Genomic DNA, 14722 nt, shown 5'->3' with positions numbered 1-14722 from the left:
ATAAATTTAAATTAACCTTCCCGACTTATGGTATTTCCATTTTAATGACAAAGTGCACTTTATGCATATGAAATTGAGCCTTGCGACTCGTACAACAGTTAGACTTTTAACAATTCTTAAAAATCATCTTGGAACGTGGTGTAACAATTTTCGCGGTGCCTCGGAGTCACCACTCGAGTGCAAAGGGTTGAGAAACACGCTGTTGATCACTATTTTCGAACGTCCGAATACACGGTCATTTTCGGGAACCGAAATAATAAGTAGTTGAAATAGTTTAAAGCCGTTTGAAGTTGTCGGGATGCGTATGAAATTTGTACGCGACGTATCAAATAAAAGTTGCAAATTATTCGATATAAACTCTGACGTGCGCACAGGGTTACTTCGAAATCAACGACAACCACTTCATCGATTGTGTTTTCTCCTGGACACGAGTTCATCGACATTGAATTTCGTCGACAGCATGCATTTACCGAAACTATGAGGTCATCGACGAATATCATCGACGCACTCGTATCGACACCGAGTTCCGTCGAGCGTGCTCACCGACAATGATTCCGTTGACTTCGAATTTCCTTGACACGAAGTCACACTGTATTTCTATCGACACGCGTTCAGAGCATCAACAGTTTCTTCAATCATGCTCGTTCAAGCCATACCTAACCCGACCTAACACAGAACGAGCGCCGATGATAATATTCGTCGATGATTTCGTAGTATCGGAAAATGCATGCCGCAGATAAAACTCGATGTCGGTGAACTCGTGTCGAGGTAAACACAGTCGGCGAAGTGATTGCCGAGACGATTTCAACGGGTCCCGTGCGTACGCACCTCGTGACCTCTTCTGCTCGAGGCAAAACGGCGGGAGAAATCATCGGCATCTCGTGTTTCATGTTATACGTGTACTTTATTCACACAAAAAATTGCGTCCATACAAATATTTAATATTTTGCATGAATTAAACAATTTGAAAAATACATGCTTCCGATTCCCAGAGACAGATCAAGCACGAACATCGAACATCGATGCCCCCAACGCGAATCGATTAGTCCGGTTAAGCTTTCGAATGCTGGTACAGCACGGGTTCGTTGAAACGCAGGTGCAACCAGATATTTCGCGGGTAATCTTATCGACCGCGATTCGTCTCCAGGAATACGGAATTTTTCATATAACCGTACGATATTAGGAACATGTTCATATTACAAATGTCGAATTTGCTTTCTCTTTGCTAGCAGATCACATTATAGAACCCGATTTCGCCTTATCTCCGAGCTACGAATTCACGATTCTATTGTTAACCTATTTGAACTCCCTATCCCCCCTTCATGTATACACTTAACACAATAAGGTACAATACGGATAAGAAATAGTAAAAAGAATCAACGATATGGCGAAGATAAGTAAAGGTTTGCGCGATTAACAGGATGTAGTTCGTTTATGCAAATGTCTGCTATCTCTCAAGACTAAAAGTTACATTCACTGCGGGATCGTATTTACAAAACCGGAGTTCCGATCTATCGTCCGTGTGCTGGATCGATGATCCACTGTCGGTCGATCTCGTCGCACGAGAGGACACCTTCCGCTCCCGAAATAAGCACACTTCCGATAAACTCGTCGCTCCGGTCTTCGAAATTGATAGTTTATATGTAACTACAAATCGTGTCCTTGCAGAATAATCCGCGACGAGGATTTTTATTAGGTTTACGAAATTCTCGTATTCTCTCGCGAGAACGGACACAACGAGTTGAGTCAGACAACTTCGAATAACATCACATATAGTACATACTGTATATACAGGGTGTTCGCAAAGTCATGGTACAAGTAACGTAGAGGTCTATAAGTACGCAACAGTTGGTTCGAAGTTAATTGGCCGTTCTTTTTTTTCTCCGTACATATCACTTATATGCTTTGCTGACACGTTTTAAAGTACGCTGCTCGACCAAATAATTTTACTCCGATTGTGGTGGAATAGTTTCCGAGAGTTCCGAGCGAATTTCGATCGTGTTTCACGCCGTCGATGGTTTCGTTAGCTCTCTACATGAATCGATTACAAAACCGGAAGACGAAAGTCGTCCGTCGTCGGTGTACAAGGAAACAAGGTGGAAAAACGTTGCCAATGAGAACAGGTCTAACTTGGAATCCAAGAACCATCGATTTAGAAATCACTTTTTACGAACGCTCCGTTATTAGGTCCCGATAAACCTTATTATATGTGTCAATCAGTTTTTCAATTCGTTATGGAAAACTCGGCTCTCGCTTAACACGCTCATAGATTTACAACTTGATGCATTTATAACGTACGGAAGTCTGCAAAACGATTCTACAACACGTTGATTGCCGCATTTATCGTACATATTAGAAGCACAACAATTTATTCAAGTTTAGAAATGCGCTTATGTTGTGATATGTATGGACAAATAATTTTTCATTACGAACCGTTAGTTGCTACAGAAATAATGTCTAGGAGAAACTCTATTGTTCCAATTTCGATATCATTATGAAAATTTTTTTAATTTTCTCAGGTAATCTGACTAACAGTTCGGCAGTCAAGGTGTCAATAGAATTATAGATAAATTAATTACTAGAATACGTTAATGAGATTGACTTGTTGGTTCGCCATCAAAACGGCAGATGCTATTAAACAGTTTATTAATCTTCTCTCTCTCTCTCTCTCTCTCACACACACACACGCACACAATATGAGATTACGAGTGAAACATAATTGAGGATTCGGAAATCCGAAGCTGTGAATCCATACATTCATTTAACTAATAAATAACGTTTAGCAAATAACTTTCGGAATCTCATGTGACTACAATGTCTGTAAACTTGCCTCGAAGAAATGTGAATTTGCATAAAGAAATTTGTTGTATATCGTAAGTCAGCGTGCGAAGCGAGGCCGTTGTTTCGCGATGAATTTACGGGGGATGGCGATCGGTTTCGTAGATCTGCCGAAATTCAGCAAGCTCGACCGGCGCTGAAATGCGCGACGCTTTAGTAAATAGTTGGTCGGCCCGGCCCGCGAAACAACGTTCGTCTCGGATGCACAATGCACGTGTTCGGATGCGTAAACGAGCGCGAGCATCGTAGCGGATGCATATATCATGAGAGAAAATAGGTACGGCGGCGTGCAGCTGTGACACCATGCTTGATTTGCGGCGACGATTAAGCGGATCCTTTGAAAATAGGTTTCTGTTGACGGAAAATGTTTTTAACGAGATTAGGAACCCGAACGAATGTCGGCTTACTTAAAGGTGTAACAGGCGACAGAAATGGCAACGATCGCTTAACGATGCAATCGCTTTACGATACATTCGCTTTCTCGTAAGACGCCCCCAAGCAATTTAATTCTAAACGGTTCCAGAAGCTTATTCGTAATTAAACATGCTTGCCACGTATTCCGTACGACTATGTATTAGCTGTTAGTGAACTCTATAGGAATCTGGATATACTTGCGAAATTAAACAAATCATTTTATTCCTTATTACATTATTCGATATCTGGCGGTAAGCGAAGAATCGAAAAGGCGTCACCGGTAATCGTAATTAACAACTATCAATGGTAATGATTAGACTGCGGATTTAATGCGGTTGGGATACAGAAACGAGCAGACGAAATTCGTAACGATAGAAATATAGAGTAAGGGAAATTTCAATTCCGCATGAGGATCCGCAGTCTAGCAACGATTCACCGAAAATGAAGAGAATGTGGTATTGATCGTCGATTATTATTATTATTATTATTCGCTCTGTAAAACTCTGTAATGTTACGAGAAACATACATACAATGCCTATCCTTGTAAGTTTCTATTTATATTTGCATTCGTAACAGTTGGGACAGCTTATATCGTATAGTACAATGCGTACGTGGTCAGATACTCTCATAATGCAACGCAGACGAATAAATAACATAAAGAACGAAATAAACGTTAACTGATGGAATACGTGTATACGGAGGATATTAAAAGTCTTTTGCGACAAAGAAAGTACATGATGCACTTAAAAAAAAAAACAAAAAGAGAACATACAAACGGTTGTACAATCGAAGGTACTTATTACAATAGACACACACCTTGCACCTCATTCGGATGGAACCATAAACCAATGTTGGTAACATGACCGCTCCAATTCCCAAACTCAGTACGGTATTCTTGTCTACGCAAATTTATAGTTCCGCAACCGAGCGTCGAGATCCTGTGGAACAGAATTTTCATTCCTGCGACTGACTATGATTAACATTTTGCTTCTCATCGAGGTCTCCGCAAGCTGCAGAACCTATCCGAAATTCTCGCAGAAGCTTACACGACTCGCTGGACTTTTCTTCGTGCCGTTTACGGATAATTATATACAGGGGAATCGCCGAAGCAATATTTGGCGCTCGCGTTACGAGTACGGAGCTGAAATCTTCAAGGGAAGAGGGAAAACAGTCGAAAGCTTTCACTGTGATCTACGTTTTCAGGAACTACATAATGGCGTGTTCGAAACCGAATCGCCTTGAAGCGTCGTCGCGTCGCGTCGCATCCGTGTGCAGAAATCGTTCGGCACGGATCAAAATGATTTTACCGATTGCGAGAGATGGTTTCATTGAATGAATTCCCTTCGACGAAAAGCCCAGAAGGGAGAGACGGAACTTCCGAGCCGGAGGTACGAACACCTCGGACTCGGTCGCGAGTTTCCTGGGTTCTTTTTACACTTGAATGCCAGGGCCGAATCGTCTCTAAGTGAACAACTTCCGTTGCGCGCTTCTCACCATCTGCAACCACAACGAGATTAAAGGCTTTACGTTAAATAGACGGTTTGCGTAATCGGCAACCAGAAGCGTGAAATTGCGAGACCATTGACGTGCCCCGACGCTTTGGTGTCGCGTCATTTTACGTGCGCGGAACACCGTTTTATGTTAAACATTCACCACCGTGTTCCGTTACATGCGAAACACCTGACACGCTATTAAACACAAAAAGGTCTCGCGAGCGACAAAATAGCAGGTTGCATTTCGGCCAGTGTCGTGCGAGGCATCAGTCTGCGGTCTCTCCGCCATTCAGAACTTCTTCGGGAGCTCGTCGAGAATGATTCAGATCGATCCCGCTGATGAAATCGTTTCATATCAACGGAAACGTTTTCTTCCGACTTGCTTTGTGACAATTCAATCGGCTGCAGCCTGGAGTTTCAACGTTCGTCATAGACCGTGCGTCTCTTTATACATTTATGCAAATACGTGGAGTATAACTATGATTTTTACGTGGAATATAAATATTCTTTTATAACTTATTTCACCATATGGAATCTTCTAACCGGTGTACGGTTTCTATTGTGATACGGTAATGTGTGAAAACAGAAACTTGCATAAATGTCAGTAGTAAATAGCCGGTAGTAAGAGATTGTTGAGGGTAGAAACGAGTTGACTGACATTGTTTATTAACATTATTAATGTCCTTCCGTGAGAACATAATGTTTTTCGAACATGCAAAGCCGTGTGCGGTCAATGTAATTCAACGAAAGAATATCGCGAACAAGTTTTCGTCTCTGAAAGCGCTGTATCAGAAGCTTCGCTATACAAATTTCTCGGCGTTAGACTATTATGATACAAGCCTAATATCTGGTAGTGCGGCATCAATTTGCACTTATGGGCTTCCGATCGTTGTTCTGTTTCGTTCACACGCAAATACGGCGAAAGACTGGAATCTAACATGAATATCAATTTCTATTATTGGTTCTCGAAAGAGCACACCTGAATTACGTTCTACCCGCCGACTTCTACCACTCCAAGCTTTCATCGTGTTGATAGAGCGAAGATTGATAGCCATGAACGTACTTCAGGTGAGTGTCTCATTTTGAAAAGTACACCACAATTATTTCGTTTCCATTGTAACTTTGAAAGAACCCTCAGATAGCACGCACACAGCTGCACACGGGGAATTTTTATCGTGTTAAAGGATCATTCGCAAACAAAGTGTTCGCCCTGTAATTCGTGTTTGACTTCGTTACGAAAATTTCGAACACAATCTGCGAAATATCTGCGCGTTACCTGTTCCTTCAAACGGAATTTTAAGCGCGCGATAAACGAAGATTTTCTTTTGCTCGCGGAAAATTCTTGGCGTTAACGAAATGCTAAACAGCTGTGAATGAAATCATCGGTCGAAAGGTCGGGGAAGCTCTGTGCGCGTGTGTGTGCGTGTCAGAAGATGTTGACGAACCTATTGCGCGCGCTATCGAATGATTCGCAACGCTAGCCTCGCGACAAGGACCGCGACGATCCGAGAGACAATAGATCGCGGCGCCAAGTGTGTTCTCATTACCGCAAATTAGACACCGGAAGCTCGGGCTCTGACGAACAATAAATATTCGATGGTCCGCGCGTGCTCGTTACCGAAATGCAAATTCATTTAAACCGGGCGAGTCATTAAGCTCTGTACGGTAATAACCAATCGAGCTTCGCATCAGATTGTTACTCAGGAACGTGTTCCCGCAGCAAGAGAACGACGAAAACAGGGTGGGATGGGACGGTTAAGAGGGTTGGAAAGAGAGGAGAGAAGAGTGAAAAGGGAAAGACGGCGAGGGGGCAGGAGGAGGGAAGGGCGACGGGGTTCGTGACAGAAAAAAGAGGAGGAGCCAGCGAGCAGGGGGGAAAAAACGACGAAAGAATGAAACAGCATATCGAAGAGACAGCCCTCGGTGTTCTTATTTGAAAATTAATTTGCCGCGAGATGGAACGACCAGTTTTTGAGCGGCCGTTTTATTGCATCGTGTTGTGCAACTGACACATCCGTCGACTCCTTGATTGCGCGCGCGAGCGCGCCCGCAGTTCATCGATGCAGATCGCCTCGCGAGGCTGCGAATATTCGAACCTGTATCGGATATTCTTCTGTGGGAATCAACGGCCATTGTTCCGTGGAGCCGGCGACATTGGCACGTTCGATTAATTTCTTGTCCAACGCTAGAACAGACATGCCACCGCGAGTGACAACGTCGAAATTACTAGAGTGCTTTTTTTACGCGGCCTCGGCCATAATACGCGAGCAATGAAAATTAGTCGTTTCTCACGAAAGTGTCATCAGAATTTTATTAATCACGCAATAGAAGATCGGTCATGTTTGCTATGACTCGCTGTTCACAGGAAGCGCGGAATTCTCTCAAACTTGTGCGAGCTTCCGATCTGTCCGCATGTTAAAATCAGAAGTCCATGAGAACCTTGCAGATGCGTTTGCTTGGATGTTTTCTATTTCTTTTTTCGTAGCGAAATTTGATTGATTTTAGAATCGAGCATGCCGTGAGAATGCAACTGAGAGCGTTGCACCTCTTGCCGCAGTGTTCGCATGCTTGTTCAGATGAGAGTTCAATGTACCAAACGACCCAGCAGTGAAAATTGAAGTTTCGACGATGTCCGAAGTACGTTACGCATTTATAGCACACACTATTCTCTGACCTTACAGCATAATTCAGAGAAATAAAACATACTAATGTTTTCTGTTATTGCAATAGAACTCTTGGTAACATATGTTTTCGATCGACAAATGAATATTAAATTTTCGCGATTATCGCAGAAAAAGTTGTACGTCCAAGATTCATGTAATTTGCATAAACATGCACAGTCTGGCGATACTCCACGTCACACGACGGAACAACTTCGTTTGCTGGGTATACATGACGCAACTACCGTTTTCATTGGGGATAGGTAATACAAGATTTTCTAAAAATTCGGAACCTCCGGTGTCCTTAATTCGAAGTACGCGGGATCCGTTGAAATCGTAATGAAAATAACGTTTGTAAAACGCAACATAGAAGTAAAAAGAATATATCAGGGAAGAAATCGGTGCATACCAATGAAGCAGATAACTCAAAATTATCTTCGATGCAGATTATGTTCCATTCGCGTTAACTTTACAACGCGTCAGATTCGATGCACGACTTTATCGATTCCAGATTTCTGCGAACGATCGAGATCCGATTAAACGGGGTTCCGGAAGCGCAAGATCCTTACAAGATTTTATGGGATTTCCGCTCTTGAACGATCCCCGGAGAACTTCTAATATTAATAGTGTATGTGTTTCACATCGCTGCTAATGTTGCACCATGAAAGTTTAGTTGTACACCGACGACTGCACCATAAACGGGTTCAATTGATTCGCGTAGCTCAAGTAACACGCCCCTTGAATCCCGAATACACGAAGAACGGAACGTTCGATCAAATGAGACAAATAACCTAATTACCGTTCCAAGCTGCATTCGCCATGGATCGATTCTCCTCGAGAAAACCAACCGTCCTTTACAACAATAGAAATGAATTTTGGCGAACGTCTATCCAGTTCAAGTGTCGAGCCAATTAAACGATTATTAATGGCCAATTTACACGCGGCGGTGCGGCAACGGCGGGCGGTTCACACGCGGAGAGAAAATCCTAGTTCGCAGACATGTCACAGAACCCGGAGTCGCAAACTCACCAACACACGCTTCCACCAAATTCAGAAGTATATCACCGGCCACTCGTGTGTATGTCCCGATTCGATCGCGGCGCGTTTTTCACCCCGTCGTTAATGCGTTAATGCACTCATTTACGCCTGGCACTGTCGTTCGCCGGTTTCCTCTGATCGCCTCTTTTTGCCATCGGTCTCTTTGCCTGTTCGACTGATTGCTTGCGCGGAACGCTCGCGCGGCCGTCGACTATCGTGAGAGAACCAATTCATTACGCTACGCGATGTATACCCAAGATTGTCATCTTGGTTGGCGATATCTTGATCCCGAGCGTCGTACCGTGAGTTTCCTTTCTTTTTCTGTACTCGTTTTCCTACCTTTCCCGGTCTGGGACAGAGGGAGAGGGGAGGGGGCGCATCACGGTTCGGTTCCGTTCGGTCTCGAGCATTTTAATCGCCTAATAAGGAGTGTCCTCGGGCATCTGTACGTCCGCGACGACTCCGGCAAGCCTGGTCGCAAAACCGCGAGTAGAACCGAGCTCGATTGATTTACAAAGTACCTAAGCCAGAGAACTTGGCGCGGTCATGCATGCGAGGTATACCGCACGCGACGACACTTGATCATCGGGGAAGACCGTCCCGAGCGATCATGTTCACGGGCGACTGAATTTCAGCAACTGGTCGACGACGTCAGTCATCTCTGATGATCGTGCGAGAGCGAGCTTGTCTCTCCGTTCGCCTGGATCACGCTCTCCGTCCACCGGGAGGCTCGTTTAACGAAAACCATCGAGGAGAGACGGAAACAGAGAGACAGACAGAGAAAGGATGAGAAAGAGAGAGAGTGAGAGTAAGAGAGAGAGAGAGAGAGAGAGAGAGAGAGAGAGAAAGAGAGAAGGATAATAATAAAATAAAAGCGGGGTGAGGGAAACGGAGTGAGCCGAATAAAAAGCCGAAAAACAAAAGAAAAAGACAAGGAGGGGGAGGAGGGAGAACGAAGCGAACGACGGGGCGGATTCGATCAACGAACCGAAGGACGCTCAAGGATGAGGGATGCCCGAGGTGTACATTGTCCGTGAACTCCGGCATCCCACGAACCACTCACAAAAGCGTTCATGATTTTCTTGTTCTCTCGATCAGCAGACAAAGAAACGTGTAAAAAATACGAGAAGAAACAGAAAAATAAGACGGAAAACAAGAAAAGATAAAACTAGCGAAGAAGGAGAAGAAGAGGAAGAAGAAGAAGAAGGAGAACAAGAAGAAGAAGAAGAAGAAGAAGAAGAAGGAGAACAAGTGTTCGGGACACAACACACTCTTAATTTGTTTGCGGCTACAATCGCTCTCCCTATTGTGTCTTGAACGTGGGCCCTCGGTTCGCGACGGTGCTGTTGTTTCCTGGCGAAACCTTGACGCAGCGTTCTATCGCGGTGGTTGTCGGCCACCTCGTGAACCGGCGCGGCAACCAGCAGCGAGCTCGATTTCCGAGGCAATCTCGATCGGGAGGATGAAGATGAAGTAGCGAGTTTCATCGGGTCTCCCATCAATGCAGTCGCCGCGACGTTTCGTAACGGCTCGGCTCGGCTCTCCAATCCAGTTCGCTTCGGAATTGAACATCTCCACCGGCAGGTATTACTCTAGGTAGAGCCGGGAAACTGTAGCCCCGGGCCGTTTCCCAGAAGTACAATGTTCTAGTTAATTGCAAATTTCGTGGCTTTCCTGCACGGTAGGCCGCGAGCCGGTACAATGCCAATTGAAAACATTCTCGAAACGTTGACCAGGTCGAGCGAAGAAGAACGCCGATCGTGGTGGTGCTGCTCTCGCTGCTGATGCTGCTTCTGCTGCTGCCGTTGTTACTAATGCTGCTGTTGCTGTTGATGCTGGCGTTGTTGTTTCTTTCTCCGCCGTTTTCTTCTGCTGGTCCACTTCTCTGGCGTTAACACGGCGTCGTTTCTCTTTGGATTCGACCTGTTCTTCCAGTCGCTTTACTTCACCGACTGGTCGGTAATCGATCTGAAATCAGAAAAAAGTTTGGCCTGCGGTTAGCGATGTTTTACATTCGGCGCACCGGTCTTGGGAATCGCGTGGAAGAACACCGCTCGATTTGGACGAGTTTCTTGGGCGGCCTCTCGCCGCGTCTCTTTCTCTCGCGCCTGTTCCCTTCTTCTCTTCAGGCGAGCAATCGCTGCATACCGAAAGCCAGGCGGCTGGTGTGTTCGTGACGGGAATGTTTTAATTATTGGCATCACGCGCGCTCGATACGGGAGCGATCGTATTTAATATTTGCATGTCTGATTGAAACGTAGAGACGAAATTGATTTATTGGGCAACTTTAAATTGAACATACATTGGATAAATACATGAATAATTCACATTTTAGTTCATTTTCTTGACAAATACACGGTAGAAAAGTATACTGGGAGAACAGTATTTGGTCATTCAAATTTTCATATAGAAGCGAACAATAATTTCCTTTATCTTCGCGGTATCAATATTTTAGAACGTTTGTACGTCTGTACGTGACTGTTTGAACGAGTGTTGATGCTGATTTTAGAAAATTTTCCACTTTATTGATGAAATTTTTCCTCATGATCCATTGTCTCGCTATTTTTATTCTCATTATCCGTTTTTGTTTTAGAGTATCGGTTTCTCTGCGTTGTTCACAGAAGATAATGGGAGAAATTGACCAATTTTGGTCTTAACTATGGCAATGATGAGTTCAAAACGAATGATTATAAAAAATAAACGTAAACTAAAGAGTTTCGTCGTTCGCAAATCACTGATTAGTAGTAGTTAGGTATCTTCTTCGGAAGATGATCCATCGGTAAAGCAATGATAGAAAACTCAGCTGGTAAATCGACCGTATATTGGTTTCGAACATAGCCAAAAAACTATAAAATTGTTGTTACACGAGAAAAACAACCGAGAACTCGTTCATCAATATTTACGTCCGCACGTATGCCCAATTATTCCGTCTAGTCCACTTTTAGTTTTGTCCACTAGCACACATACAGAAAATATTTTACAATCTTTGAATATATTTGGGTCTTGATTAGAACAATAATAGAATGATCAATGTCAATATGACCGTTCCGGTAATTAATAGACGAAGATGTTGATGCTATTTGAAAATCAAAATCGTTTTGTTCGCTTATGTGTCAGTCAACAATGTGTTAATTCTAAAATCCAAATGGTACCTTTTTGAACATTATTTCAATATCACTTTTTCATGATAGATCATTGTCCAAAGAAAAGAATCGGATTATTTTCGAATGACGAAACTCTGAAGTTTACGTTTATTCCTCATAACTTTCCTCATCACTTCCAGAGTAAATAATTATGCACTTCGTACTCCTCAGGATATATCCTATACAAAACATTCATTACCATGGTCAATTTCTACCATTATATTCTGTGCATAATGTAGAGAAATTAATGTTCTAAAAATTTCATCCAATAAAATGGAAAATTCTATAAAATATTGAATACTATGAATACAAAACAAATTATTGTTCGCCTCTATGCAAATTTGAATGGCCAAATACATTTTTTCTAAAATCTCGTTTGACCAAATACTTTTTCCTCAGCATAGTGTTCTATGTTCACTGTATTTTTCACGAAAATGAACTAAAATGTTAATTATGCGTCGCGTATTTATTCAATCTCGTTTTTAAAATTACTTCGTTACTATTGCTTCTAGCCAAATACCAAATACTTATTGCCAAGGGTTGTAGACTATACAGACTTTTATAGACGAATTTAAAAACCCCGAACCTAATCATTTCCATGGAATAAAAATATTATAAGGCCATACAATTTCGTCGGAATTACCCTGTATTACTCTCTTGCATTTTCTACTTTACAATTCACTATACTCGCATAAAATCCGCACTCTATTCGTTGGCCATATTATTAAAACAGTACAGTGTACATTTAATTGCATAATTGCTGTAATTGCATAAAACAAGTGCAGTCTACTCGTTAGCCATATTATTAAAAGAGTTTGCTGTATATTTAATTGCATAATTGCTTTAATTGCACAAAACGTGATGTCTACTCATTAACCACATATTATTAAAACAGTTCACCATATATTTCAGTCTTTTATTATGTCCCGTAAAATTTCCCTTATTGCAACGTTGGCGTCACTCTTTCCCAAAATACATTTCAAAACAAGAACAAAAGGAAATGAACCTTGACGCTGAAGTGCACTTAAATGGCGGCAATCAGGTAAAGGAGGGGCGATCCATGGGGCTGTATTGGAGAGAACCTAACCTACTAGACGAAGCGGGTGGAAACGAGAGTTTCAACAATTTATATCGTTTTCCAAATGTTTATCAGTTTTGAAAATAGTTGCTTTTTTCCCACGTTACGCAATATTTTCTGTTTACTTTCTTTAAAAAAAAAAAAAACCGTTCTTCGGTGCTGAAGTCTCACTGCTTAAAGCAGAAAGTAATGCTTCCAATTTTCGTTGAAAAATATAAACGATAATTTCAATTTTCAGAACACTCGAAGCAGTTTCATTGCATCCTCGAAGCAATTAAATTGTCATCGTATTATACTTGATCAAATAACATCATAACGATTGAATCGGATTTTTCTTGAAATGGTATTCGGTGCACGTGTACTCGTTCCATTAAGCGGCCCGATTATTTTTCAAAGTTTCGCTCGAATAACCCTTACGGCGCTGGCGTGCCGGGCTTATCCGGTGGATATTAAATCTGGTAGCGAGACATTTCTCATGAGAAAAGTTTACACCGGTCTCTGGTCGGAAACTTACCGCAGGGGCTGGTTTAAGGACTTGTAGCTGGCAGATTGACGAAAGCGGAAGGCGAAAACTGTACGAACGTGATGGGAAAAGAGAGTCTGGGGGGAGAGTTCGCGTCGAGTCGCGGCGATGACGATGACGACGGAGGTGCGCCGCGGAAAAAGAGAGTGGGGACAAGGAGAAAGACGGGGAGAAAGACGGGGAGAAAGACGGGGAGGAAGAGAAGAAAGCCGAGGGGGTATATTATGCTCGCTAAAGTAATGTTACCAACTCGAGAACTGGCGAACTAGCCGACAGTAAAATCCATTTTATGTCTGCCTCGTAAAGCCAGTCAAATGAAACCCGGGGACTTAGTTTTCATACGTGCATCCACACCCCATTCGCCCGGCCAGGCCAGACCCGGTTTCCTGCTCTCCACCACAGCAGGGAGGATCGTCACTGACTTTTTCGAAAGTCTAGACACGCTGGTTCCTCTTCACGGTGATACTGCGACGGTTTCGCTGATCTTTCCGGACTATTTCACCTACGGCTCCCTCCGCGACCTCGTCCCCGCTTTTAGGACCCTCCGATGAATAAGCTCCGATACGTCCGCGTAATAACAAAAAGATTTTCCAGAAATTCCCGGGATGCAAGGATACCAATTGAATTTTCACGCGACGCCCCGATGAACTCGCGCGACCGCCACGCTCCGCCGCGCATTGGGGTGGAATAACAAAGTTGCGAGAAAATCAAAGAATTTTTGAAGCCGAGACGTTGGAGAATGAAAGGAAAAGTAGAAGGAATATAGTATGAATATTTTTTAACCTTGAAGATTTTTGTGTCAAACTTGCAGTACTCTAACAAAATTATGATTTAATGATCGCTTAACGTAAATTGTAATCCGAAAGTTGTTCTTTACATCGATCTGTTTCACGCGGGGTTGACGTTAGAATACTATTACTATTTCACTATTATGTATTATATTACGTTATATTATATTATATTATATTGTATTGTATTGTATTGTATTGTATTGTATTGTATTGTATTGTATTGTATTGTATTGTATTGTATTGTATTGTATTGTATTGTATTGTATTGTATTGTATTGTATTGTATTGTATTGTATTGTATTATATTATATTATATTATATTATATTATATTATATTATATTATATTATATTATATTATATTATATTATATTATATTATATTATATTATATTATATTTTTATTGAAGTTATATTTTATTTTGCATAAAAATCCACTGACCATTAATAATATTCAACTAGATTTTGCTAACTAAATTATTGTGAATCTATTGACATTTTTATGAACCAACGTGTTACTTCGTAGATTTCACTGAACCTTGCCTGATTTTTAACACTGCTTGAAACCTTAACTTTCAATTGCTTAATTCAAACTGAAGCTCCAACAGCCGAAAGCAAAGCAGCGTCTCACTTGCGGCAGCGATTTCGATTGTCAAAAATCTGCTTGCCGATAAATTGTACAGCCGACAGCTGCGTCCATCGCAGTTTAATAATAATTTTATACAGAATTGCGTGTATTGAAAAGAA

General features: G+C 42.2%; 1 protein-coding gene across 3 annotated transcripts in view; it reads right to left on the bottom strand.

Annotated features, from left to right (window-relative positions):
- Positions 1-884: 884 nt before the first annotated feature.
- The window catches only part of dsx (transcription factor doublesex), a 188303-nt gene continuing 174465 nt past the window's right edge, over positions 885-14722 (bottom strand). For all 3 annotated transcript variants that reach the window (XM_076528783.1, XM_076528784.1, XM_076528785.1), the window contains one exon: positions 885-10411. The gene's annotated coding sequence lies outside the window, so the exon portion shown is untranslated. The remainder of the gene's footprint in view (positions 10412-14722) is intronic.

Source organism: Megalopta genalis, chromosome 2 (genome assembly GCF_051020955.1).
Source record: "Megalopta genalis isolate 19385.01 chromosome 2, iyMegGena1_principal, whole genome shotgun sequence".
NCBI lineage: Eukaryota > Metazoa > Arthropoda > Insecta > Hymenoptera > Halictidae > Megalopta > Megalopta genalis.
The sequence above is the reverse complement of the archived record's forward strand: the minus strand, read 5'-3'. Positions and strand labels throughout refer to the sequence as shown.